The 25,725-nt window shown below is 38.5% G+C and overlaps 1 protein-coding gene across 1 annotated transcript in view; it reads right to left on the reverse strand.

Annotated features, from left to right (window-relative positions):
- CXCL8 (C-X-C motif chemokine ligand 8) overlaps window positions 1–25,725 on the reverse strand; it is a 157,010-nt gene that overhangs the window by 9,825 nt on the left and 121,460 nt on the right. Inside the window, exon 3 of the mRNA XM_068542826.1 lies at window positions 6,652–6,716. The gene's annotated coding sequence lies outside the window, so the exon portion shown is untranslated. The remainder of the gene's footprint in view (window positions 1–6,651; window positions 6,717–25,725) is intronic.

The following is a 25,725-nucleotide window of genomic DNA, read 5'->3' on the forward strand; positions in this document are numbered from 1 at the left end:
TAGTAAGCAGTTCAGCCAGGCAGCAATTTCCTCGTTTGGTGAATTAACCATCCAATGCCTTCTAGGCTGCTCCCGGGCTGGGGTAAGAGGTACAACACAGCAGGCAGGGAGAGGGGTGGAGAGCAGTGTGTGGGGACTATCAGGGACCAGCATCCACTGATGCAGGAGGCCTCTGCTGCCTCCTTCCTCCCATCAGCTGTGCTTCACAGACCACGGAGAGTCCAGAAGACCACACAGACAGTATTGCCAGGGGCCAGTCAGTGAACTTGAATGGCGACCCACAGATTTAGTCTAATTAACCTTGAACGTGCTAAGACTAAACAGATTCACTTCCCTTGTAGTTATCACCGCAGTGGTTCTTAACCTTTTTTATTTTAACCACTTAATCCTTTGGAAATATAATGAAAGTTCCGTGCCCTCTCCTTACCCCTAAATCCACCTAAGCCTAAATGTACAAAGTTGTGCGTCGAGTTTCAGAAATTCACTGACCTCCGTTAAAAACTCTGAAGGAGTAAAATCAATAAAGGGTATATTGGAAGTAGAACACTTGAGAATAATGAGTGCATTCTGAGTTTACTGTCTTTAAGTCAACTGAAAGAGAAATGATATTTTCTGCCCGCTGCTTGCCATCTCTGCATATGTCCAGGACAGAGGCTTCAGGAAAAAATTCTTGACGTTCCCAAAAGAGAAGGATAGATAAGGACAAGAATGAGAAAGTGGAAGAGAATCTTCATATTCAATGAGTTCAAGATATGAATGACCTTCAGTTTACTTGCTGCCCGCAAGAGCCCAAATCCATCCAAAAAGATGAAAAGGGAGTACTGCTTTCAACTGATGCAATCTCCTTAGCTAGTCTGCTAAAAGGCAGTGCCAGTGGCATAAGGCGACTAAGATAGAGGGTGAAAGTTTATTCCTTTCATAATTCCCTTCAGCTCGCCAAATAGATATATATAATTCAAGAAAAATCTATGTGATGTTTTCACATAAAAGGAAAACAAAAATCAGAAAATAATTCAGCTTGTGTATGGGTTTAGAGATGTGAGCCAGTCTCTCAGAATTCCCCAAATTTATGCAAAATAAGGATATAAAACTTCTTTATCCATCTCTCCTTAATCTGGTGCTCTGTATTATCTGATTTCCAGATTTGAGATGCTTTTGTCTCGAGGCAGTTTATCTTCTCATCTAACGTAATTTACTATTTACCACATCTAGGGTATTCTTCTTCTTGACTATATCACTGCTACTCATCAAAATTAAATCCTTCTTCGTGGTCCCTAAACGAGGAAGGAGGAAATCACCACCCACAGAATCTAGTGGAGTTTTAAACAAAGGAAAAGCCGTCCACTCCAGACCCGTTGGATGAACTTTTCATGTACTTCCCTTTCCCCAGCTGTGGGGGGGTGAATCTGGAAAACACCACTGGCATCGACCTCTACAAAGTTGGAGATAAAAGCAAAATGGGCAGCAGAGAGTAGAAATGGATAAAAATAACACCCCAGCCAGAAAAGCAGGACCTTGAAAACACACACTAAAGAGACCCAAAGAAAAATGAAGCAGGTATTGGAGAGCCAAGGTTAATGGGGAGAATTAAAATGGCACATTTCTTTTCTGAGCTTGACTTACTTAGACATTAGCAATGAGTGCAGAGAGTCCTCCCTCAAGAATAATTGTACTAACAGGACCTTATAACTTAGTACATCATATGTTTTATTTTTTGTAATAGTCACAATAACCCTATATTTTTGTATTATTTATTCCCATCTAACAGATGAGGAAACAGACTCAAAGAGATTAAGCAATTTGCAGATGGTCAGCCAGCAAGTAGGAGAGAGAATTAGGATTTGAACCTAAACAAGAAGTCCAGAGATTCTATGCCACCTCAAGAAAGTTTCTCTCCTGTGTCTGTGAGTCTCACAGACTTGGTTTTGAGCACATATCCCTTCTTTCCCGCACCCTCTCCTGCCTGAGAGGATTTAGAAGGCTGGAGAAGAGGAATTTGATTCAGTGAGGGAGAGGGGGACACCATAATCCAATAGAAGAACTAGTTCCTCCTCCTGTCAAAGCCTCAGGCTTTCATTTGTAAAATCAGGGAATTTGCCTATACAGTCCCTACTGTCTGATGCTTTATTCTAAGAAGCACAGTATATGTGTAATAGGTGGAGAACTGTCCCTGGGAAACTCGACCACTTGCGCCAGGAGAGGACACTTGCCCAAACCTGAGATTTTACAAAACTTCAAGAGAATGTGCACTTGCCCTTAGATGTAGTTAACTAAAAAGTGTCACTTGCATGGTTCTCATCAACTGAGAGGAGAAGAGCCTTAATTTTGATGGGTTTAATGAAGAAGGAGTCTAGAATTGGAGATCACAGGGATGGTGTGTTTACCATCAGACTCCTCTTCCCCCCACCTTCCAAGAATGAGAGGAAGTGCTTCCTGCGCTCCCCTCTCTCCTGACACAATTTCCTCTTACTTGGTTTCTTCATGACTCTTAGATCATTTGCAGCTGCTGACCCTTTACTGTGAAACAAGTAATGCGGTTGGAGTTGGAAACTTTTTTTGAAAGAACTAAAGCCCATCTGATTTGTTGGAAAACAAAAACATCAAATGGCTTAACGGCTATTACTTGAAAATATATGAAAAGAGACTTCATTTTCCCATTATTCATCCATTTAACAAATATTTACAGAGTACCTTCTATATTTCAAACACTTTTCTAGTTGCTGGGGAAATGTTAGTGAATAACGTGAATAGAAATGGCTACCCTTGGTTTTAGTTGTATAAATGTTATGAGGAAAAGAGTAGGGCAGGGTGATCAGGCTGTCAGGTGGGTGAGGGGGTTAGCAGATTACAGCACTGGGGAGTCCAGGGAAGCCTCCCTGAGAGGTTGAGTTTGAACTAAGAACTGAAAGATATAGGAATCGGCTAAATGGCTATGTGGGAGAATATTCCAGGCAAAGGGACAGCTAGAGGTAACAGTTTGAGTTGGGAGCTTGGTTGTATACTTGAGGAATAGTAAGGAGGCCAGCGTGGCTGGTGCAGGAAAAGGAAATAATGAATAGGAAAGGAGGACAAAGAGTAAGGGCCTATGTCAGATGGGCTTTGTAGGTCATTATAAGGATTTCAGCTTTTATTCTGCGTGGAGATCCATTGGAGGGTCTGCAGTAAATCAGTGACATGATCTGACTCTCTAGCTGCTGGGTAGAGATGGGGCAGGGTGCAGGCGTTGGGGGGGAAGAGTTTGTAGGGAAGGCAAAGATGACCAGTTAGAGGTTACTCTGGAAAGCCACAATGATAATTGTTTATACCAGGCCAGAGTGGTAATAGCAGAGGTGGTAACTAGTGGTCAGATCCTGGATATTTTAAAGGCAACACAAAATCCTGAGAGATTGGGTATGAGATGTGAGAAAAAGAAAAGTCGTTGATGATGAAGATTTCAAACGTAAGCTGTTGGAAGGATAGAGTCTCCACCAGCTTAGATACTTGAGGCAGCATCTAAACTACTGTTGCCAAATTATTTAGGTATGGTGCAATTCTTGCTTAATAGGAGTCTTCCAACTGCATCCTGAGTAGAGCTCCTTAATTACAACCATAGCTGCATGAAGTGGTGGCTATAGCTGGTAGTGCAAAGAAGACTGAGGCAGGGCTTCCCTGGTGGCACAGTGGTTGAGAATCTGCCTGCCAATGCAGGGGACACGGGTTCGAGCCCTGGTCTGGGAAGATCCCACAGGCCGCGGAGCAACTAGGCTCGTGAGCCACAACTACTGAGCCTGCGCATCTGGAGCCTGTGCCCCGCAACAAGAGAGGCTGCGACAGAGAAAGCCCCACACACTGCGATGAAGAGTGGCCCCTGCTTGCTGCAACTAGAGAAAGCCCTCGCACAGAAATGAAGACCCAACACAGCCAAAAATAAATAAATAAATTTATAAAAAAAAAAAAAAAAGAAGACTGAGGCAGGAATGAGGTGGAAGTGAGGGATAGATTAAAATTTATTGTGTTCCAGTCACTGTACTAGGTTCTTTTTTAGAAAAATAAAAATTATATATGTTTAAAGTGTATGGCATGATGATTTGATATACACACACATAGTAAAGTGATTACTAAGTCAAGCTAATGAACATATCATTGCCTACCATTTTTTTTGTGTGATGAGAACACTTGAAATCTACTCTCTTAGCAAATTTCCAGTATTCCATACAGTGTTATGAACTATAGTCACCATGTTGTACATTAGCTCTCTAGACTCATCCATACTACATAACTGCAACTTTGTACCCTTTAACCAACATCTCCCCATTTCCCCCACCCTCCCAACCCTGGTAACTACTGTTCTATTCTCTGCTTCTATGTATTTAACTTTTTTGATTCCACACATAAGTGAGATTATGCAGGTTGGGGTTTTTATTGTTTTTTTTTTCTTTCTGTGTCAGACTTATTTCACTTAGCATAATGTCCTCCACATCCATCCATGTTGTTGCAAATGGCAAGATCTCCTTCTTTCCTAAGTCTGAATTATATGTGTGTGTGTGTGTGTGCGTGTGTGTGTGTGTGTGTGTGTGTGTATGGAAATTTCTTTTTTTTCTTCCAGCTTGAGATATAATTGATATATAACATTGTATAAGTTTAAGATATACAATGTATTGATTTGATCCACTCATCCATTGATGAATGCTTGGATCGTTTCCGTATTTTGGCTGTTGTGAATAATGCTACAATGAACATGGGAGTGCAGGTATCTCTTCAAGGTACTGATTTCAATTTCTTAGGATATATGTCCAGAAGTAGGATTGTTGGATCATATGGTAATTCTATTTTTAGTTTTACAAGCAACTTCCATACTATTTTCCATAGTGGCTACACCAATTTATATTCTCACCAGCAGTATACAAGAGTTCCCCTTTCTCCACATCCTGGCCAACACTTATTACCTTTTATGGTTTTTCTTTTCTTTTTTTTTTTTTGTAATAGCCGTACCAACATGTGTAGGCGGTGTTTCATTGTGGTTTGCCTTTCCCAGATGATCAGTGATGTTGAGCACCTTTTTATATATCTGTGGCCACTTGCATGTCTTCTTTGGAAAAAATGTCTATTCAAGTCCTTTGCCCATTTTTTTAATCAAGTTGGGTTTTTGGATTTTGTTGCTGTTGTTTTGCTATTGAGTTGTATGAGTTTTTTATATTTTGGATATTAGCCCCTTATCACTTATATAGTTTGAAAATATTTTCTCCCAATCTCTGGGTTGACTTTTCAGTTTGTTGATGGTTTCCTTTGCTGTGCAAAGGCAATTTAGTTTGATGTAGTCCTACTTGTTTATTTTCCCTTTCGTTGTCTGCACTTTTGGTGTCATATCCAAAAAACCATTGCCAGGGACAATGTCCTGGATTATTTTTCCTATGCTTTCTTCTAGGAGTTTTATGGTTTTAGGTACTACATTTGTGTCTTTAATTCATTTTGAATTGATTTTTGTGTATGGTGTAAGATAAGGATCCAGTTTCATTCTTTTGCATGTGGATATCCAGTTTTCCTAATACCATTACCTGAAAAGACAATTCTTTCCCCATTGTGTGTTCTTGGTGCCTTTGTTGAAAATTAGGTGACTGTATATACTTGGGTTTATTTCTGGGCTCTCTATTCTGTTCCACTGATCTATGTGTCTATTTTTATGCCAGTACCATATTGTTTTGATTACTAAGGCTTTGTAATATAATTCGAAATCAGAAAGTGTGGTATCTCCAACTCAATTTCTTTGTTTTCAAGATTGCTTTGGCTATTCAGGGTCTTTTGCATTTCTATATGAATTTTAGAATTTGTTTCCATTTCTGTGAAAAATGCCATTGGAATTTTGATAGGGATTGAATTGAATCTGTATTTAGCTTTGAGTATATTAGGTTCTTTTTATAAGTTAATGTATTTAATTCTTACCACAAATTTATGTTTTCGGTGCTATCTTCATTTGACAAGTGAGAAAACTGAGGCTAAGAGAGTAAAAATTGTGTACACAAAGCAAACAAGCAGCTGGGCTCAAATCTGAATTCATATCTGAACCCCAGTCTCTCTGACCCCAACGCCTGGGCCCTTTCTCCTCTACAGAAAGAAGGCCAGGCTGGGTGTGGATCCAGCAGCCTGTAGAGTTTATATCTCAATGGCCTAAGTTCTGAAAACTATAATGCAAAAGACCATTTTAAGCCTAGAAAGTAAGGGTTATAACAACATCAGGAAAAGCTACTGATAGGTCTGAAGCTGCTTAGAAGACCGAAAAGTGCCCCGTCACTACCACATCCATAAATCTATTCAATAACATCTGTGGTTTATAAATAGAGTTTATCAACAGGGTGTGGGTGAGGGATGGAAGTATATTTGTCCAGAGTCTTGCATTCACAAAAACTCTTAAAGCTGGTATTTAATGTTATCACTGAATAAGGTCACACCCTCAGTCACAGAGATATATTGGCAGGATTGAAAACATTAGATATTTAGTGTTCAGCTTTGAACTGTTTATCCCATCCTGGACGCAGAGCCTGAATGCATTATGAAGTGCTTATATTTTTAGTAACATGACTATTGCAATATATTTGTGCAATCTTAAGAGTATAATTTATTAAATATAAACTATTGGTTTATTTTTAAAAGTCTTTTAATCCTGTTTTGATATACCTTTTCCTTTTTCTTCTTCCTCTTCTTTCTTCTCCTCCCCTTCTCTTCTTCAATATACTCATATTCTAAAAAAAGAGAGAAAAAGAGGGAGTGGCTCAGGTTCGCCTTGACCTTTCAGGGGATTCATGAAAGAACCCTACAGCACAGCAAAGCATTACCTACCTTCACAAATATACCATGTTGAGGAAAAAAGATTCTGAAAAAATAAAATATTTTATCTTTCCTGTGTTAACTAAGTGTTCCTGATGCAGGTCTTAAGCTGTGCATGAATTTCACCCTGGGTGCTTTCAGAATCCTGCAGCCTGGTCAGGTAGTGTGTAGTAAGCTACTACTGGTTGCCCTTAATCATATCTAGGTGGCACTGTAGAAAGGTTTGTAGATGGAAAAGGCAAACACAAAGAATCCTAGAGCTGCTCAGTCTGTCCCAATACAAGCCCCACCTTGTGGTCAGAAAGCGGCAACACCGTCCTCTCGTCTACAAAAGAATTGCCAAAAGGTGGGGTTCGGAGAGTTTCAGGAAATGCAGCCAGCATTTTAGGCAAGGATGTCATCCTCTTTTCCTCGGCCTTTCTCATTTTCTGGAACTGAGCCAGTTCACTTGTTCATTTCCTGCATGTGTGTATGTGAGTGTGTTTGCCGTTGCATTTAAAAACCTGAGCTTGTCATTTGCTACGTGTACCTCCTCTCAGTTTCATCTTCATCAGAATTTCCAAAACCTCTGGGAAATTTGGCTTCCCAGGTGCTTATTCTTCCATTTACAGTGTTAGGGTCAAGTGAGCTTGCTCTGAATTGCCTCAGTTTGGAATCATCTTGAGAATTAACAGGTAGCCTCAGCAACAGTGGCTGGGCAGAGAGTTTGTGGCTGTGGATTGTGTGCATGTGTGCTGGGGAAAGGGGACCGTCCATCTGTCTGTCTGTTTGTTCAGGGTGGGGAGGGGTGAAAGGAGGAGAGAGAGAAAAGGATGAATAAAAAGAAGCTGAGCAAAGGGTTTAGGACACCTCAGTTTTTCTCTCCAAAAAGCATGCATTACCTTAACTTCAAAGACTATTAAAATGGTCACATCAAAACAGCTCTGGGATAGGTACTAATGCAGTGTACAGTAGTACCGCCTTTTTCAAAAAATTGTGGTACAATAGGCATAACATAAAATTTACCATCCTAACCGTGGTTCAGTAAGTGCACAGTTCAGTGATAGTAAGTACATTCTCATTGTTGTGCCACCATCAACACCATCCATCTTCTGAACTCTTAATACTGACTTCTGAATAAAAATTATCTTAGTTCAAACTGAGGTTCTGATATTTACTAGAATCATATGCCTGAGGCTTCAGTTTATCTCACCTATACATTTTTTTTTCTTCAAAGCAAACTCATAGGGCTGTTGTGAGGATTAAATAATAATGCTTGTAAAGTGCTTAGCATAGTGATAAATGATCCATTACTGTCATTAGTATGATCTCCTGGAATTCTAGCCACTTGTTACTTCTCTGTGAATGGCATGAAAACTTTCTACCATCATCTCGTGATTCTAGATCCCTGGCAAACACACCTTGTTGCTATGTAGATTTTCTATGTTACGATGATGATGATGAAGATGATGTGGAGAACTGCGTGTCATTTCCCACAGCAGGGAAATTGGCTGGGGTCGGGGGTGGGGGGGGAAGAGTACCACCAAGGAAATCAAAAATAGTCTTTTGAATAACTCTGTTCCAACACGTTCAGATTATCTACTTATCTCAACAACTAGAGCAGCAAATGCTCCGAATCCCTGAGGCAGGGCCTGGGTTGGGGGAGGGCTTGGGGAGGGTCTGGGCAGCCAGTCCTCGGCACAGCTTTGGTAAGGCAGCCTCCATCCAAGAAGTCAGACTCAAAGACAATGACTTCTCTGGGCCCATATCCCCGTCTTGTGACTTTTGTAGCTCTGGCTAACCCAGTGGACAGTCAGGGAGGGCACAGCCTACTTACTTCCCTAGCTTGGTGCCTACCTCGTGTCCAATCTTGCCCTTCCCCCTCCTATCCCCCACTGCCCCATAGAATATCTGAGTTCAGTGCTATAGCCTGTCAAGGCTGCTTTATAGGCAATTTTATGACAGATTAAATTTAAAAGACTCTTGTAGGAATTATGATTTATCTCTGTTTATGGAACCATTCTGACTTCCCATACATTATCCCATTCATTCCTCAATATGACCCTTCCTCCCTTCCTCTCTCCCTCCCTCCCTTCCTTCTTTCCTTCCTTCCTCCTCAACATTTATAATTACTGATTATAAATATGATTCACATTCAGTATTAGAAAACTTGGGAAATAAAGAAAATATAAAGAAGAAACCCAAAATTATCTGCAATCTCACCACCCAGAGATAAAGATTTTTATATATACGTTCCAATATTGTCTGCTTTTATGAGCATATATTTCAAAATTTGTATTGTACTGTACAGACAATTGTCCGTTCCATTTATTTCACCTTCCACTCTCTTGTTGGCATTCACTATCAGTCAGTACGTACGCCTCATGCTTTTTAGCACTTATAATATATTATAACATGTGGTTTTTCCAAATCACTTTTTCAAACATCTCTTCTATTTGGGGTTCGTCCCCTTCCCCAGCTCCACCCACTGCACTGGGCTGAGCCCTCCTGTCTGGTCTGGATCACCACAGAAATCTCCTCACTGGTCTAACCTCAATCTTCATCCCTTCACCATCCACTCATTCCTGCCAAGTGAACTTTCTAAAATGCAAATCTAACCATGTCTCTCCTGGTTTTAATCTTCAGTGATCTTCAAGATAAAATCCACACTCCTCGGCTTGAAGAAAGTCCTTCTCCCCTGAGCTCTTCTGGATCTGTCTGTCTCCTCTCCTCTGGCTTCGGTCCTTCCATTCTTGGCTCTTGGAGCCCAGTGCATGCTGTCTGGAACATATTTCTCCACTCCCCCCGCCCACCCTTTTCCTCAGCAAACCCACTGATCCTTTACAAGATCTAGGCAAAGTCTCAGCAAACGTACTGATCGTTTACAAAGATCCTCTCCAACTTGCCCTCAACCTCCCCATCTGGGTTTGGGCCTCCTGATTTGCCCTCCTTTGATTATGTGAGCCTACCTCTAGCCTGCTGGGAACAGCAAAATCACCTGCAAGTCTCGTTAAAACACAAATCTTGTAACTCTACTCCTAGAGTTTCTGTCTCAGAAGGTCTGCAGGGCCGGAGATTTCGCATTTCTACAAGTTCCCAGATGTTGCCTATCCAGGGAACAGACTTTAATCCCCACAGCTATAGCCTCATATACCGTATCGTAAGTGATTTCTTTTGTTTCTCCCTTCTGGTCAGTGACTTCTGTGTAACAGTTTCTGAAATGAACCCCAAGATCCTAGCCTATGGTGAACACGTTAAAAACATCTCCTGAATAGAGGAACCCTTCCAGGAGTCCTGACTCAGCAGCAGAGTGGTAACGGTGACCATCCACATTTCCTCAGCAGACGCCACTGTGATGAATTCCTGAGGCATGACTCAGAAGAAATTCCTGTGCAATGCTGTTTGCAGATGTGCTGCAGGAGTCATGAGTATGAGCCCTTTGACTGCGTGCAGAACTTCCTGAGGATTTTGGAAATCTCCCTTTAAATCCCCCTTCCTCAATGAATTTTCTCTCACAAGATGCCTCAAAAGTAAGAATAATAAGGCATTGATTTCCTGTGGATAGATCATCAGTTGTGTAAATGTCTCTAACTTTGCTGTTAAGAGTCACAAAATGATATAGAGGAAGCTACATGAAGTTTATCTTAAAATTTTGGTTAAAATCTTTTCCGTGTGCAGGTTATTTGTATTTCTGGTAGAGGGTAGGGAGCAAGAAAGGCAAAACTCTATGTCAAGGAAAATATAATGTCATGGAAAGTAAATTCCCTTTGGATGTGACTTAATAAAGCTTTCCTGGGACAGATTCTGTTCTATCCATTTCCCTACTAACCAAACAGACGACATGTCAAATATAAATCTAAATTTACCAAATTCAGGTAAACAACTCTTCATTCAACTTCTCATAAACACATAAAGCTAGGAACCAAAGTGCTGCTTCCCTAAATTTTTCTGGTTTCATTTTTACATGTTAAACTTGTAGGTGTTAAGACAGTCTTTTAAAATGAGCTAATAATTTGTATATTAGTAATTTCTATAAAACAGTGCAAATAGTTTCTATAGTAGCAACAGATAAAATGATTCATGCTGGCTCCATCTTTTCGACGACCCTCTGAAAGAAATTTCAATTTCTTTAGGCAAGCTTGCTTTAGACAGGCTTAGAAGCTAGCTTTCTTTCCCAGCACTGAAAAGAGGAAGCAAGGCGTTAGGAGGATCCAGCTCCCTCAGTGCCCATTTTCCCCAAATTTTTTTGCAATTATTGTTCAGTCTTTATCGGGCCACCCAATTCGGTTTTTTTTTTCTCTCTTTCTTCATTAACACCATACTAAGCAGGGCACAAATTACTTAGTATGTGAACACATATAGGAAGCTGAACCGGAAAATGACAATTCAGTTACGTAACTCATGGATGATCAACAATTAACTAGATGACTTATAGATGATACTTAATCAACAAAAAAAATAAAGGTAGCCAACAATGCAGACACATTTCAACTAATTTCTACCTATAAACAATATAAAGGATGGTCATGAAAGGACGTTTTCCCCTCCTTCCCAAAATAGGAGAACAAGATTTGCTTTGAACAATTCAGGTGGCTCTTTCTTGAGTTCTGTCCTCTTACTAGGCATATATAGTAATTCAATAACCAGTAAATAAAAACTCAGGAGTTCTAGTCTCTCACTCCAGCAGAAAGTGGACAGTCCTAGGTCTCAGCCCAAAGAAAAACTATCACCAACATTATTCAACCCTGAGCTGGAATTCAGAGACTCTAAAAGCTATACATGGAGACACACACATACATAAAATGTTTGTAATGACAGTTGACCAAAGTTACAGAATGATAGAATGATGATTCATTTGACTCATTTAAAGTTTAAAAATGATTTTCAATATAAACTGATAAAGCCATTTAATTGAAGTTTTCGATGAGTCGACCTTATCTATTAATTTGTCAAAATACACAAGTAGTAGAAAATGTCGAGAATTTATTTAGCATATAATTATGGCAGTGCTTTCCTCCATCTTTCACTATGTTCTTAAAAGGGATTCTGTGATTAATTTTGTTCATTAATGTGTTTCTTTCATTTATCCATTGGATTAATATTTATTGAAAGCCCTTAAATGCTAAGCATGGTGTTAGGTACAAATGAATTTTTATTAAAATTTATTAATGCTTTCCACTAAATTTTTAATAAAAAAGTCTAAACACTGAATCTAAAAATTAGTGATATCAATATTATTTTAAACACAAAATTTACATTCAGAAAATTCAACCTCAAAAATAAATATTTTGTACTACACAATATTAGTTCAGCCTGGAAATTAGAACAGATTATAATATATTTCCCTTATTGTATAAACAAAAGAAAATGTAGTATCATCATTATAAAAAACTCTGACTAATGTCCAAAGGCGGGAGGGGAGCGGGGAGAGTAGAGTACACTCATAGTATACTTCAATTTAGTTTTATTTATTTCCCAAATGACCATATACTAGCATCTTCTTTTTTATGCTGCTTAGCACAGAAAAAAACAAACTTATAAATACTGGGTTACAAATAGAAGAGCTAGACACACAATAGGCACACTTGACAGTGCTAAGAACTCTGAAGGGTTATGGCCACCATGAATCTTCTTCATGAATTTAGTTTTTCCCTGATCCTCCCCTCCCTCTGCTAGTTATTGATCCAAATGGTGTTGGGATGTCCAGCGGGTTGTAATTAGTGTATGGAAGAGAAAGCATAGGCCAGTCTAACACTTGCTTCCCTCCTGGCCATGACTCAAGAGTTTTTGATGGACTATACAGGCAACTGAAGATGACATATGGTGACACGAACACAGGAAATGTTGTCAGTGTTAGGCCTCGTGCTTTCATACCACCAAGCACCAGATTGGAGCATCCTGGTCCTCATGGTTACACAACATTGTACAAGATTGTACAAGAAGCCACGGATCAAAGTGGGCATCTCCATGGAGCATCAGTTTCAATGGGTGTAAATTAAGATATTACTTTTATAATGCATTGAAATAATCAAGGGAAAAATTACTAAGTAGGAAATGTTGCTTGCATCTTTAAGTTAAAGCAAATGCTTTCGAAGGAATTTCTCACTCGTATGGGTCATCAGGCTCCCACATCTGGTCCCAAATCCCTAGGCTCCCTCTGCGCTCTCCTGTGTCATTAGAGCTACTCTGCTCACAGGAGTGAAAAGTGCTGGTGTACTGCGGTTTCCCTCTGACTCCTACTCACACCCCTACGTTCTACTGTGCTTAACAATTTGTTGTAGTTACTTACGTGTGTTTGTTTCCTGTCTCCTACTAGATTGGCACTCTGTGAGGACAGAGACTGTGTCTACCTCTTCCACTGTGCCCAGCATGTGGCTTAGTGCACTGCAAACAGAGTAAGACTCATTAATTCCAGGGCAAATGTTATTTCAGGAATATTCAAGTGGAGAGTTGATTATAAGTAGAATTGTGGAGAAGTCTGCTCTCAAAGTTCCCAAGCCATCCCAATTCTATGCTCTACTTCAAGGGCCCAGGATCTTTGTTTTCTCTTCTTTCCCCCTTTTCAAAACCTCCCTTTTAATTTGCTTTTTACCATATAACAAAAGTGATTAATAAAACTTGAAGTGTTCTCCATATTAGAAAAATGTGTGTTTGAACAAGGAACAGATAAACTAAAGGGAATTTCAAGCATCAGTCAGTGGGTGAAGGGAAATTATTTTTGTCGTAGGACATTCCTATTTCTCCTAACACACAGACGATTACAAATTCCAATAACTTATAAGGTCAGACTTGAAGTAATCGTATGAAGGATTACATGAATCAGACTGAACTCACTTTTTTTCTGAAAAAAGTGATTTTCAAAGTGCAAAATGATCAGTCATTACCAGATGACATTCCACAGGGTAGAAACCATTGGGATTAATTGCATGGATTTAAATCTATAGCAGGTAAAGCTCTATTCTCTGAAATATAAAGAAAATCACTTGATCCTGATAGATTTCACTTTCCTCATCTACTAAATGAAAATCTTAGGCAGTTAGAGCAAAGATTACTGAAGAGTGCATTTTCTATGTGACAGGAACTTTCTTCTGGGCTTTCCAAACAGTAAGTCCTTTAATCTTACAACACCCCTAAGAGGTCGGTACTACTACTGTTCTCAATTTGCAGATGGGGACTCTGAGGCAGAAGAGGTTATGCAGCTTGTCCAAGGTCCCACAGGGACTAAGTAGCAGAGCAAGAGTCAAACTGATATCAAATTCCAGAGCCTGCCTTCTTAACCCCATACCATGAGCTACGACGCTCTTCCAACACTAAGAATCTACAAGTCTTTTGCATTCACCCCTGATGCACATCTGACAGAACAGTGAAGCATCATAATAAAGAAACTGCACAATCTGCAACACCTGCATAATGAAGAAATCATGAAGGTGATGATGTGTGCCTTGTGTCCAAGTTTCTCACTATTACAATAATTATTTGAGAAAGCCTTATCTAAACCTCTCTGTTTTCAGGCTATGTTAAAGTTCTATGGTATTTGGATTCTGGAATACTGAGAACACTAATAAATAATCATTAACGTGGAATGCTTTTTCTCCCATTTGCTGATCCTAGCAGAATGGATAAATTTATCTCATGTAATCCCATTGTACACAAGAGATAGCAATGGGCCAGGGTCAAACCTAGGATTTGAGAGCTGTAAGTGTTCATCTAGTCCAAATTCTACATTGCAGATAATATTTTCTATTTTTCACTTATCGTGTATCCGGAACCTAAAATGCAGCTACAATTCAGGGAGTCAGAAATATTTGGCAATGTTTTTTCACGGGCAAGAGATTTCTACTTACAAAGTGGGACAAAACCTCTAAACATTAAAAGGGACTACATTATTTATGGCACCAGAACTAATCTATATGTCACGACTTCTATCTGACTTGGATTTGGGGTTTCATCTAATGGACTGACCTAAACAAATCATTTCCCTTTATTTCCCTTTCACTCAGAGATTTGGGTGATTTTTTCAAAATAATACATTTATAGGACTCAGCTACTAAAATCTTGTTGCATGCTCACCAGACCAGACAAACTACAGATAATGAAGTCTATCCTGACATATCAAAGGCTGATAATTAAACACATTAAATGCTTTTACACAATTTCTCCTTCCCTGCACTTTCCAGGCAGTTTACACTGGCTAGGATATCAGGGGGTTGGTTTCTGAGCTCTTGCTCAGCTGCTTGTCTGCTCTGTGACCCTGGGAAAACCACTTCATCTCTTTTGGCCATGATTCTTCATCTACTAAACTAATGGGTTAGCCTCATCTTCATCATTCCTTTCTGAAGTTGTCCTTGTGATGAGTTTACACATGGAACCTCAACAGGGTTGCTAGCATTTAATGGAGCTGTCAGGAAAAGTAAATGTCATATATTTTAAAGTTACTCAATCCAATCAGTCACAAAAAGTTGAAGTTTCCCAAAGTATAGCTATAACCACACCATGATATAGTTTGCTTTTGTCATCTTTCTCCTTTAAAAAACTGTAAAATTTTGTATATTTCAGAAAAGAATTCACACATCTGATGTGTGTGCACGTTTTAAATCATACTGTCTTTTAACATATATGAGCTCTTATATAACCAAGCTTGAATATGCTATTCTAAAGGATAACCAAGAATTACAAGGAATGTTTACAGTAATCTCTACCTATGTCTAGTCTAAACTTGTTATTTATTTGAACTACCCTAGTAGGTCAGCTAGTCTTTAGTTTACTGGTGTGTTATTTTGACATCTTGTCCCTTGGCTTGGGATAATTTGAGCATCTTTAGGGAAATAAACAAATTATTTCAAAGGAATTGTAAAAAAGAGAAAGATTAGAATCTATCTAGTAAATATTACCTGTATTAATTTCCAGATTAGATGTATTTTAATAAGCAATCATCATTAGCACCTTGAATTTTGAGCAATTGTTAAGAATACAATTAATGAACCTGGAGAGAATTTTCACACATCATACATTGATGCTTCTGAAATGTTTTCAGAATAGATTCACATTAGTACGCACCATACTGTTTGACTGCCATCTTTGAAGGAGAAAATGATCAACATTTCTCAAACAGTAACCAATTTTGGAGAGCATTTATTGAAAAAGGAGGTCATGCCAGAAATATTTCATGGGAGACTTGAAACATTTCTGTTTAGCAATAACATTTTTATGTAGCTTCCTAAAGTCAGGTTAACTCGATCCCACTATTGGTAGCTTGTGTTTATCTTTTGCAGTGACCGAGTCTGCAAAGTTCTCGCTACCCACATCTTCCTTCAAACTTTGAATCATGTACTCACAATGACATTAAAATATTGAGCAACAATGCACCCTAAGTGGGGAGGATTTTCTTTCCCAAGCTGTGAAATATGTAAATATTAAGCATATCCCTCACCTTATGAACCACAAAGCTGATTTCTCAACAGAAACTCGGCAAGCCAGAAGGGAGGAGCAGGACATATTTAAAGTGATGAAAGGGAAAAACCTACAATCAAGATTACTCTACCCAGCAAGGATCTAATGCAGATTCAACAGAGAAACTAAAAACTTCACAGACAAGCAAAAGCTAAGAGAATTCAGTACCACCAAACCAGCTTTACAACAAATGCTAAAGAAACTTCTCTAGGCAGGAAACACAACAGAAGGAAAAGACCTACAATAACAAACACAAAACAATTAAGAAAATGCTAATAGGAATACACATATCAATAATTACCTTAAATGTAAGTGGATTAAATGCTCCAATAAAAGGACATAGACTGGCTGAATAGATACAAAAACAAGACCCATGTAGATGCTGTCTAAAAGAGACCCACTTCAGACCTAGGGACACATATAGACTGAAAGTGAGGGGATAGATAAAGATATTCCATGAAAATGGAAATCAAAAGAAAGCTGGAGTAGCAATTTTCATATCAGACAAAAGAGACTTTAAAACAAAGACTATTACAAGACACAAAGAAGGACACTACATAATGATCAAGGGATCAATCCAAGAAGAAGATATAACAATTGTGAATATTTATGCACCCAACATAGGAACACCTCAATACATAAGGCAAATGCTAACAGCCATAGAAGGGGAAATTGACAGTAACACAATAATATTAGGGGACTTTAACACCCCAATATCACCAAGGGACAGATCATCCAAAATGAAAATAAATAAGGAAACACAAGCTTCAAATGATACATTAAACAAGGTGGACTTAATTGATATTTATAGGGTATTCCACCCAGAAACAACAGAATACACTTTCTTTTCGAGTGCTCATGGAACATTCTCCAGGATAGATCATATCTTGGGTCACAAATCAAGCCTTGGTAAATTTAAGAAAACTGAAATTGTATCAAGTATCTTTTCCAGCAACAACGTTATGAGATTAGATATCAATTACAGGAAAAAAAACCAAAAAGTACAAACAGATGGAGGCTAAGCAAAACACTACTAAATAACCAAGAGATCACTGAAGAAGTCAAAGAGTAAATCAAAAAATACCTAGAAACAAATGACAATGAAAACACGACAAGCCAAAATCTATGGGATGCAGCAAAAGCAGTTCTAAGAGGGAAGTTTATAGCAATACAATCCTACGTCAAGAAACAAGAAACATCTCAAATAAACAACCTAACCTTACACCTAAAGCAATTAGAAAAAGAAGAAGAAGAACAACAACAAAAAAACCCAAAGTTAGCAGAAGGAAAGAAATCATAAAGATCAGATCAGAAATAAATGAAAAAGAAATGAAGGAAACGATAGCAAAGGTCAATAAAACTAAAAGCTGGTTCTCTCAGAAGATAAACAAAATTGATAAACCATTAGCCAGACTCATTAAGAAAAAAAGGGAGAAGACTCAAATCAATAGAATTAGAAATGAAAAAGGAGAAGTAACAACTGACACTGCAGAAATGCAAAGGATCATGAGAGATTACTACAAGCAATTATATGCCAATAAAATGGACAACCTGGAAGAAATGGACAAATTCTTAGAAATGCACAACCTTCCGAGACTGAACCAGGAAGAAATAGAAAATATAAACAGACCAATCACAAGCACTGAAATTGAGACTGAGATTCAAAATCTTCCAACAAATAAAAGCCCAGGACCAGATGGCTTCACAGGCGAATTCTATCAAACATTTAGAGAAGAGCTAACACCTATCCTTCTCAAACTCTTCCAAAATATTGCAGAGGGAGAAACACTCCCAAACTCATTCTACGAGGCCACCATCACCCTGATACCAGACAAAGATGTCACAAAGAAAGAAAACTACAGGCCAATATCACTGATGAACATAGATGCAAAAATCCTCAACAAAATACTAGCAAACAGAATCCAACAACACATTAAAAGGATTATACACCACGATCAAGTGGGGTTTATCCCAGGAATGCAAAGATTCTTCAATATACACAAATCAATCAATGTGATACACCATATTAACAAATTGAAGGAGAAAAACCATATGATCATCTCAATAGATGCAGAAAAGCTTCTGACAAAATTCAACACCCATTTATGACAAAACCTCTCCAGAAAGTATGCATAGAGGGAACTTACCTCAACATCATAAAGGCCATATATGACAAACCCACAGCCAACATCGTTCTCAATGGTGAAAAACTGAAACCATTTTCACTAAGATCAGGAACAAGACAAGGTTGCCCACTCTCACCACTATTATTCAACACAGTTTTGAAAGTTTTAGCCACATCAAAGAAGAAAACGAAATAAAAGGAATCCAAATTGGAAAAGAAGAAGTAAAACTGTCATTGTTTGCAGATGATATGATACTATACGTAGAGAATCCTAAAGATGCTACCAGAAAACTACTAGAGCTAATCAATGAATATGGTAAAAGAGCAGGATGCAAAGTTAATGCACAGAAATCTCTTGCATTCCTATACACTAATGATGGAAAATCTGAAAGAGAAATGAAGGAAACGCTCTCATTTACCATGGCAACAAAAAGAATAAAATACCTAGGAATAAACCTACCTAAGGAGACAAAAGACCTGTATGCAGAAGACGATAAGACACTGATGAAAGAAACTTAGATGATACAAAGAGATGGAGAGATATACCATGTTCCTGCATTGGAAGAATCAACATTGTGAAAATGACTCTACTACCCAAAGCAATCTACAGATTCAATGCAATCCCTATCAAACTACCACTGGCATTTTTCACAGAACTAGAACAAAAATTTTCACAGTTTGTATGGAAACACAAAAGACCCCAAATAGCCAAAGCACTCTTGAGAAAGAAAAACGGAGCTGGAGGAATCAGGCTCCCTGACTTCAGACTATACTACAAACCTACAGTAATCAAGACAGTATGGTACTGGCACAAAAACAGAAATATAGATCAATGGAATAGGATAGAAAGCCCAGAGATAAACCCACTCACATATGGTCACCTTATCTTTGATAAAGAAGGCAAGAATATACAATGGAGAAAAGACAGCCTCTTCAATAAGTGGTGCTGGGAAAACCGGACAGCTACATGTAAAAGAATGAAATTAGAACACTCCCTAACACCATACACAAAAATAAACTCAAAATGGATTAAAGACCTAAGTGTAAGGCCAGACACTATAAAACTCTTAGAGGAAAACATAGGCAGAACACTCTATGACATAAATCACAGCGAGATCCTTTTTGACCCACCTCCTAGAGAAATGGAAATAAAAATAAAAGTAAACAAATGAGACCTAATGAAACGTAAAAGCTTTTGCACAGCAAAGGAAACCATAAACAAGACAAAAAGACAACCCTCAGAATGAAAGAAAACATTTGCAAAGGAAGAAACTGACAAAGGATTAATCTCCAAAACCTACAAGCATCTCATGTAGCTCAATATCTAAAAAGCAAACAACCGAATCCAAAAATGGGCAGAAGACCTAAACAGACATTTCTCCAAAGAAGATATACAGATTGCCAACAAACACATGAAAGTATGCTCAACATCACTAATCATTAGAGAAATGCAAATCAAAACTACAATGAGCTATCACCTCACACCAGTCAGAATGGCCATCATCAAAAAATCTCCAAAGAACAAATGGTGGAGAGGGTGTAGAGAAAATGGAACCCTCTTGCACTGTTGGTGGGAATGTAAATTGATACAGCCACTATGGAGAACAGTATGGAGGTTGCTTAAAAATCTATAGTAGAAATACCATATGACCCAGCAATCCCACTACTGGGCATATGCCCTGAGAAAACCATAATTCAAAAAGAGTCATGTACCATGATGTTCATTGCAACTCTATTTACTATAGCCAGGACAAGGAAGCAACCTAAGTGTCCATCGACAGATGAATGGATAAAGAAGATGTGGCAGATATATACAATGGAATATTACTCAGCCATAAAAAGAAATGAAATTGAGTTATTTGCCGTGAGATGGATGCACCTAGAGTCTGTCATACAGAGTGAAGTAAATCAGAAAGAGAAAAACAAGTATTGTATGCTAACGCATATATATGGAATCAAAAAGAAAAAAAAAATGGTTCTGAAGAACCTATGGGCAGGACAGGAATAAAAACGCAGACGTAGAGAATGGGCTTGAGGACATGGGGAGGGGGAAGGGTAAGCTGGGACAAAGTGAGAGAGTGGCATGGACATATATACACTACCAAATGTAAGGTAGATAGCTAGTGGGAAGCAGCCGCATAGCACAGGGAGATCAGCTCAGTGCTTCGTGACCACCTAGAGGAGTGGGATAGGGAGGGTTAGAGGGAGACACAAGAGGGAGGACATATGGGGATATATGTACATGTATAGCTGATTCACTTTGTTATAAATCAGAAAGTAACACACCATTGAAAAGCATTTATACTCCAATAAAGATGTTAAAAAAAAAATAAAGAATAATCCCTCACCTTAGTCCTCATGCTCATGTTTTATGAAATAATTATACCACTCAGTTCCTCAGTTACTATTCATCAATACACAAGGACCCTCCTTTAATGGTTCTCAGTTATCTCTTTGCTGGTTTTTGGTAAATATCTGAGCTAAAAGTAGTTCATACCATTATATTTACCCCTCTTCTGTGTTCTGGTGTTTAGGCTTGGGTCTAACTTATAAAATAAAAATATAGACATGAATTTGTCTTCATGTGGCCCTAATTTAGCTCTACATAGCACAGAATGTATGAGCAGACAATCCTGGCTTCCAACCCTGAGTCTGACACACTTGCCAGTGGTATGAGCTTCAGCAAGTCATTAAATGACAGAGTCTCTGGTTCCAGTGTGCAAATTTGGGATAATTATAAGTACCTTGAAGGATTACCCAATATGATGTATGTATGTAGAATAATCAACACACTATAGGCACCCAATATATAGCTCAATTATTATCACTGTCATTTGTTGAGAGAATTACTTATAGTTGCTCACTTTGAAGACCTAAATCAAAGGAAATCTTAAATCAGCTTCCAGTGAGTCAAGAGTAGCCATGTCGAACATTCTACTTACTTGAAAGTATGAATATTTGTAACTTGCCAGGAAGTTGTTAAGGAAGACAGTCTAACATGGAGGACATCTTCTTACCTCACATGTTATTGACACTGCCGTGAGACAGCATTTCTTATGATGATTTAGAAAGCTTGTTCCTCATACAAGAACATAAATGCCATTTAGATGTGCCAACCATTCTACCCAGGATTCTGACCTGGAAAGTATAGAAGGTCATGACTCTACTCTTTGACATCATGAATCTAACTTTATAGATTAGCAATACATGGCTACAATTTTCTTAGTTCCCTTTTTTCCCTTTTTCTTTTCTTTCTTTTTTTTTTTTAATTTTAACGCTCACTTTAGCATCCTAGGCATTTTTATGTATGCTACCTTATCTCATCCTAACTACTCTGTGAGATAGGCATTATTACTCCCCATCACTGATGTCAGCTTCTCATTGGCTGTGAGCTATCAGAAGAAGAATGTGGGTGTATAACCACTCAATACAAGGGCACTTCTCTTGGCAAGGGGGCAGCTATAAGTCATTTTTAGCCAGCATTTCTAGCAGCTAGAGGATAGATTCACTAGCCCAGGAGAAAGAGGATATGGATGCGCACCAGCAGGATCTACTATATCCTCCTTTTGCAGGAGGTAGTGGGGAGATGAGAATCAGAGAATTTAAGTGACTTTACCATGCTCCTTTTTCTGGTAGTGAAAAGCCAGTTCCTAAATCAGACTGCCTAATTCCAAGTCAAGTTCTCTTTCTACCATACCACAGCTGAAGGATACTAGAAGGGCAGTTTTGAATTTTTAGAAACATCTTATAAAGTAGCAGATTGGAAGAATGACTTCATTAAGTATATTACTCACTATAAAAAGTCATAATTCCTTTAAGTTTCTTGACATTTAGCCCTTCTTAATATTAGCTGAAACCCCCTTCACCTTTGTTTTATGGGAACTGGAGAACAAATCCATGGTCTTTCTATCCATGAAATCCACAATTGCATGCAACTCGATTTCAAGTCTTCTCAGAAATTCACTCCAAACTCGAGTCCTATCCTTTGCATCTGACCCCATAGAGCTTTTTTTCCCCTTTTATCCCCTTGGAATAATGGTCAAGTTTGGGACTTGACCACAAAAAAACCTGATATTAAACAGGTCTGTTCTTGTATGCCACATGTCCTGTAGCTCTAGTCTGGCTGACATCTACGGTCAGCCCTTAAACTTTGACCACTACAAAGCATCACAATGGTGGAATGGTCAGCACTTCAATTCAGTAAATTGAGGATACTACTTTGTCCAGGGCATTTCACAGGCATAGGCTTGGAAGGAGATCCTTGCTGTAAGATAGTTTCACATTTAAGGAAAAATTGGAGAAATGTTGAGATACAGAAAACACAGAAGCCAAGAGAAGAAAAGTCTATTCTAACTGAGAGGATTGGGAGAGGCTTCTTGGAAGAGAATGCAATTAAACTAGATTTTGAAAATTGAGGAAAATTTCAACAAGTAGGATCATTTGAAAGAAAACATGAATAAGGAAGCAGATTAAGGGACACAATTTGAAGGTCAAACATTATCCCCCAAAAGCAAAGGTCAGAACTCTAATCAAGAAATAAAGCAAGTAGATAAATACCTGAAACCAAGACCTAACAGCACTAAGTTTAGAAGCAAAATGAGGTGAGGGTCAGATTTAGCACCCAAAGGATAAACACATCTAAACCCCAAACCAAAACCTGGAGTCACAAGTAAAGACAGACATATATCAAGCCCAGAAAGATGAACCTAAAGATACTATGGGAAGTTTGACAGAGTCTCTTATTCAAAAGCGAGCTGCCCAAAGACTTAGACAAGGCCATACAGGAGGTAGAAGTGGGTCATTAGGTAGCTTTTGCCTTGTCTGGTCAAGGTCACCCTGAAGCTTCAAATCACAACCCGATCACCACAACTACTTTTGTGGGTAACAGTTCATGAAGACATTTTGCCCAAGAATCACTTTGGAGGAACAAAAGGTCTTCCTTGCTGCATTCCTAAGAGAAGCATAGATCCACTTAGCTCAGGACTGGTTCTGGGAAGGGTAAAAGGAAAGGGCCGTCCTCCTTGAATATCTTAGGTCTAATAACACAGGTTAGCAAGGGCCTTTAACATCTTAGGGCTTTTTTCTTTCTTTTCTTTCTTTTCTTTCTCTCCCTTTCCTTCCTTCTTTCCTTCCTTCCTCCCTCCCTCCCTTTCTTTCTTTCTTTCTTTCTTTCTTTCTTTCTTTCTTTCTTTCTTTCTTTCTTTCTTTCTTTCCTTTTCTTTCTTTCTTTCTTCTTAACTGTTACTTAGCATCTCTCATCTGTCTAGTGGCTTAAGTTTTATTACATTGTAACTAATCTACTTTCAACTACCTGAATGAATGTCCTAATTTGAAGTAGTAAAGAAAGAAGAAGAGGAGATAGGGGAAGAAAGAGTAAGGAGATACTTAGAGTCAAAATCAAAAGGCATCCTTTCAGGGAGCTTAACAGTCGTGGTGCTCAGACATAATGTAGCTGAACAGTCATGATTAAGAGCTCTCAAGAAGTGAAGCAGGAGGGAGATGAGTGGCAGGAAATAACATTTCCAAGTGCCCATTTGAACTAGGCACAGTGCCAAATATTTTGGATGATTTTTATCTCCATTTAATCCTCTACACATTGCAAATTGGTAAGTTTCTACAAGTAAAATCATTCAGAATAAAACATGTTTCCTTTAGCTGCATGCATCCAAACTGCAGTGTAGCTCAGCCTGTGTTATGGACCAATTTTGGACCGCTTAGCAGGTCTTCACTGACCTTTTTTAGTTCCAGATAATGATTAAGAATCACTGCCCTTACCAGGTTAAAAAATCATAATAATATGTATTATCTTTATGCAGTTGAATAGCAGATACAGCCTTATTTATGGATGATGAAGGAATGATGAAAATGTATTATTTGTTTCTGTTTCTATTGGGTAATTACCCATAACTGGCATCACAGCTCTAAGGAAACCATTGGCATAACAAAATGTAACCATACATAGTTTCTGGGGATGAATGAAAATCATTACTAATGCCAGGGCTTCTTCAGCTTTGAGGGACCTTGTTATATCTCAGTTGAGGCCACTGTCAGTTCCAATTTTGTTTATATCTATACAGATATAATTGAAGATTAAAATATTGTTATAAATATATTATAAGACTACTTACTCTCTACAATGAGAATTAAGACCTAAACAGTTCTTGGCCTTTACCTAACCACTATGTGGAACATTGTTATTTAATTCAACAAAGATGTGGTACTTGAATTTCAAGATATTGTTGAAATGGCTGCAGTTTCACAAAACCATTTTTAATACATTTGGCACAGAGATTCAAGATAGCACTAAATAAAATTTTTTTAGATAATCAGATTCTGAACACCAGTTAACACATTAACTGTCCTATCAGACCATTTTCTATTAATTGACCATCTTCTCTGACGTCTCTTGTTTTCTTTGAACAAAATCTACCTTAAAGTAATATTTCTTGGGTGTCTGCTGCATGCTCAGTCCCAGGAAGTTATTTATTACACCCAAAAAAAGGGTGATGAAGAGAAATTCACCCAGTGGAGCTCACCACAGTACTCTCATAACTGTCTTTACTTCTAGCACTTAAGGCTGATCCTGTCCATTTTTATCACTGCTATTCATCAAATATCTTTTTTGATAAATTAACTGTTTAAAAACTGATTATTAACAATTAACATACACTAGGGACTGTGAAGCCTCTGGGAAAAAATGGTGAGTGAGATAAATATGGTTCCTGCTCTCATAGAGTATACAGTCCAGCAGACTGAACAGTCCCCCTAGTTGAAGACTCTGAATTTCAAAGTATGCGGCTCTACACTTTCCAGAGGAATTATTCACATTCCTCTATCCCTTGGTCTAAAGTGGTGATGTTAAAAATAGTCTATATGGGCATCTCTTCAGCTAACAATGGGATTGAGATTTGTCAGGCAGGTAGAATGAAGCAGAATTCATTCAAATAGCAAATGTTTATTGAATACGAAGTATACACTAGATGATGGGGTTTATATTTTTTGGCAGCAATAAACATAGTCTCAGCTCTCAGAGAATTTTACATTCTGAGAGGATGGATGTTTCACAAAGGTCGTTAAATTATCTTGTGCTACAGCACAGATCCCATGAATGGGGGTCAGTCTCTCTCCCACTCCCACACAGATTTTACATGTGCTTGTGGAACCCCATTTAGTGAGTGAGACCTTGAAGAACCCAGTGTCCTGTGCAAACTGAATCCATGAGTCACAAGAATACTCAAAATATCTGTGTTCAATCTTTGTATTCACCTCCAAGGCAAAGCCTTATGGCCATTTCTGACAAACAGTCTAGTCTACAGAAAATCTGCAGATGACACAGGTGAGAGCATTCTTTAGTAGTCTAGGCTCACTTG

The sequence above is a fragment of the Eschrichtius robustus genome, chromosome 4, assembly GCF_028021215.1.
Source record: "Eschrichtius robustus isolate mEscRob2 chromosome 4, mEscRob2.pri, whole genome shotgun sequence".
NCBI lineage: Eukaryota > Metazoa > Chordata > Mammalia > Artiodactyla > Eschrichtiidae > Eschrichtius > Eschrichtius robustus.